This window comes from Echinops telfairi, unplaced genomic scaffold (assembly GCF_000313985.2).
Source record: "Echinops telfairi isolate 266 unplaced genomic scaffold, ASM31398v2 ScPeMD7_3;HRSCAF=10, whole genome shotgun sequence".
Lineage (NCBI taxonomy): Eukaryota > Metazoa > Chordata > Mammalia > Afrosoricida > Tenrecidae > Echinops > Echinops telfairi.
In genome coordinates, this window is record NW_022103899.1 from 24721606 (window position 1) to 24725749 (window position 4144).

The following is a 4144-nucleotide window of genomic DNA, read 5'->3' on the forward strand; positions in this document are numbered from 1 at the left end:
TGTGTGCGCCCAGGATGAACTCAAATAATCAATGATCTGATAGCTTCCATGGTTCTTGTGGTTCTTAAACTGTCAGCTCTCCTTAAGTATAGTTCTCTCTCAGAAAATAGCATTTATTTGCACACTGTAGGAGTAGAGTAACCTAGCCCATCAAAGTGAATGCTGTTGTGTTAGACCAACCGCTGCACGTTTTACACCGCGTTTCTTCAACAGAAGACCCTCAAATTACCTTTTCCTGTGGGCATATTGGAGACAGGCCGTGTGTGTGTGTGTGTGTGTGTGTGTGTGTGTGTGTGTGTCTTGAAAGGAATTCTTAAATCTCCCTTATTGGTATAAAACCACTGATACGCATGGTTTGGTTAAATTACCCCTGCCAGGTTTATTATCTACCCTTTTTCCCTGCTGTTAGCATGTGTAATTGTATGGTTTTAAGAGCTTGAATGACTCACCATAAAGCAAGCTGAAAAAATAAGGGACAGATGTGTTTCTATGTATTTTATGAAGGTTGCTAGGATCGGAACCCTTTTAGCTCTTTTTGGAATCTCATCTCAGAGGGAGCCCTTGCCTCCTTAGGGTAACTCTCAGGCCCAATCCTCTACCCTTCAGCCACTAGAAGGAGAGAATGCTCACACTAAACACGCCACCCACCAACTGGATGGAGGGAACGAACAGTAATACAGTGAGCACCCATCAGCAAGGGACGCGATGATTGCCATCTCTCTGGTCAGATTGAATGAAGGGGGACCGTCCTTCCTATGTACAAAGTGACTCCCTTCTCCCCTTGAAGTGACGATTAATAAGAGGTGGCCTAACAGATCATTTGTGGTAAAAGATCTTAAACAGGACTATGACAGTTGATCAGATTTCAAAACTTTGGTCTTGATCCTTTAATTGCATAGAAAAACCCACCCCATGGTTAACATAACCAGAAGCAGGCAGGAGCCAGAAGTTCTCATGAGAAGGTCAAACTGGCAGCAAAGGGTTGAACTTTTACAGTTGCCGGGTCAGAGAGCTTGTCCACGGGGTCAGATTCTCCCTTTAACAGAAGCCCAATAAACTCCATGTGCGTAAACAAAGTAGCACAATACTGACTGTTCTGTCAAACAGTGTTTTAGTTTTAAATGAAAACCTTTTAATGATGATTTCTAATGCTTAAAGCACCCAGCACTTGCATTTGACAACCATTCACGGGGATTACCTTCTACTCGCCAGGTGCCGTGATGACTGATGGGAGGAAATAGAGTAAAATTAAGTTATTGTCTCCCCATTTTTTCTCTGTACACAATGTGGGCTTTCATTCCCATATTACAAAATGGGCGAACAAAGGCTAGTATGTCATTTGTCTACCTTAACAGAACTGAAATGGTGGGGGGAGGGGGGGTAGATTTCCAACCCAGGTCCCCCTCCCAGAGGACCTCACTGCACTTCCAATGCGATCCTAGACGCCAAGCTATTGGAAGAAGAAAAGGTAAACTCTTATGGGGCTTCTGTGTCCCTTCTCAGGATAAGGAACGGACGTGTGACCTCAACTCGGGCTGCCCTCCCTTTCCCTTCGTCCCTCAGGGCTTGGAGGGTTTTTTGAACGTTGCCAATGATGTTGTCTGGTGTGACCTAGGTCTTGAGAAAACAAAGACTCTGGCCCACAAAATACTCGGAGATATTCTGCTGGGCACATGCAGCTGTCAAGAAAATCCAGAGGAGGTGAGGAAAATCCATAAGAACTTTCTCAGCCAAGACAGGGTTGAAGTTTGTCAAATGATACTGTTAAGGAACCCCAGTCAAGATCTTAATATTCCTCCCTCCTTTGGCAGGCAGAGGCATTTACAGGACGGCCTTTCTTCTGGAAAACGCGAGTAGAGTGTCGCTGCTGTGAGAGGCATTCAAGGCAGTTCCGACTCACTGTGAATCTGTCCAACGGAACAAAGTCCTTCGCAATCCTGCTCCTCCTCACCGTCATTCCCATTTAGCCCGTGGCTGCAGCCCCTCTGGGGAGGATCTGCCACAATAAATATTGGTCTGCCTCGTTGAGAGTCTTCCCTTTTTTGCATCAGATGTGCCCAGTGTTTAATATGTTATCCCCGGGTTTGGATTTTGTTTCCTTAAAACTAAGAAATGTTGATTTACTGATAACTCTGTCAATTTTTTTTCTTCCTATCAGTATGATAAAAGTTTTGGTGAAATCATGGATACCTCACAGGAAAACATGATGTCAACCTATTATTATATCATCTCATACTTATTTTTATATAGTCTATTTTTCGTGTGACCAGAAAGGTTTCTATTTTAATAGCGTTATGGCATAAAATTGAATACCACCAGTTCACCTATCTAAAGCATACAATCCAATGGCATTTAGTCTATTCACACAGAGTGGAGAAACATTACCATAATCAATGTTAGAACCGTTTCATCAACCCTAAAAGCACCACTAGACTTCTGAACCAGAATGTCCCTAGAACTCTCCAGCCCCAGGCAATTAGACTCATGGATATATATATGCATTTGTGGTGCCGATCCGGGACATTCCATGTAATGGAGTCCTACATGATGTGGAAGAGTTGATATTTTGGAAAACTTAATTCACATGAAGGGAGCTAAAAGGCCTGTCACTTGATAGGCTAGATAAATCATATTGGTGATTTTGGCAAAGCCTGTATCTTTTATTAACCACCAGAAGGTGATCATGAAAGCCAACAGCCAACATTGCACGTTTAATAAATATCAACCTCTCTGCCTCTGGTTCCATTGTTCCCTTGTGCCCCCTGGATAGAATATTTCCGTTTCTTTCCAGTCTAAGCACAATCTGAGTTGAGTTAAGTATACTAAGAAGTTGGGCTCCCTCTTTAAGTTGAATACAATATTTTCTTCCATTCACTCCTCTGTCATCCACTCCCACAGGACCCTGACTTGGAGCAAGTTGATTGAGACTTTGCCCTCATCCAATTTTCCTCTTCAAATCCCAGTTGTCGGCAACAGCAATGGCAGCAGGCGATGCTGGGAAGGCATGAGAAGAGCAGTGGCGAAGCTGGGAATGACCCTGCTTGTTGAAAGCAAGAGTACTCGTGTTCAGTTAATACATCTTCAATTGCTATTCCCAAGATGCCAAAGGATCCTTAAGGAGGAAGTTGTCATTCAGGCACCAAACATGGTTTTTGGATGCTTTCCTTTCACTCTCTCAGCAAAGGGCAATCCCTGCCCAGGCTGTTGGGTTTGGTAGGCTGTTTTGCTTCATGCCAGCCAAGCAAACTGTAAAAGTGTATAATCCGATGAGTCTGGGGGAAAAAGTTACCCATGTGACCACAATAGTCAAGGTAGAGCACATGTCCTTCACCCCAGAAGACTCCATGGGATTCACCATCAGTCACCCAGAACCTCTGTAAAAGAACTCATTGTGGTGATTTCTATGATTACAGATGAATACTTGAGCCTCTTAAACATTGAAAGTAGGTACACCCTCTATCTGGCTTCTCCCGGCCATTGAATGTTTTGAGATGTCTTCTTGCTGTTGCCTGAACCCTAGCTCATGCTTTTCTTATTGCTAACTATCAGCTCCTTGTACGCAGCTATTGAATGTCGCTTACCCATTCTCGAGTTGTTCAGCATTTGCAGAATTTCCATTTGGGACTATAATAAATTCAGCTGCTGTGCAATCTTATGCAAGTCTTTCTGTGGATGTGTGGCTTTAGTTCTCTTGGGTAAATTCCTAGAATGGTTAGTTTATAATGTAACTTGATTTATAAAATAAAAGGTCAACTTCCTAAATTGTACTATCTTACAGTCTCTGAAGCAATGTATGGGAATTCTAATTGTTCCACATGCTAAACAGCACTGGAAGAATTCAGCATTTTTAATTTCAGTTATTTGACTAAATTTGAAATGGTAATTGGCCTAGTTTTAATTTACATTTTCCTAATAACTAAGGACTTGGTAAACCCTACTTATTGGTCATATCATGCATCTGTTTGTTTGTTTTTTAAATAGCGTATTTTAGTCTTCTGCCTATTTGCCAATTTTAATTGATTTGTACAGGCTCATTATATATTCTGAACACAACTCTTTTGTCAGATGTATGTATTATGACTATTTTCTTTCAATCTGTAATATGCCTTCTCATTTTCTTAATGGGCTGTTTTGAGAATCAGAA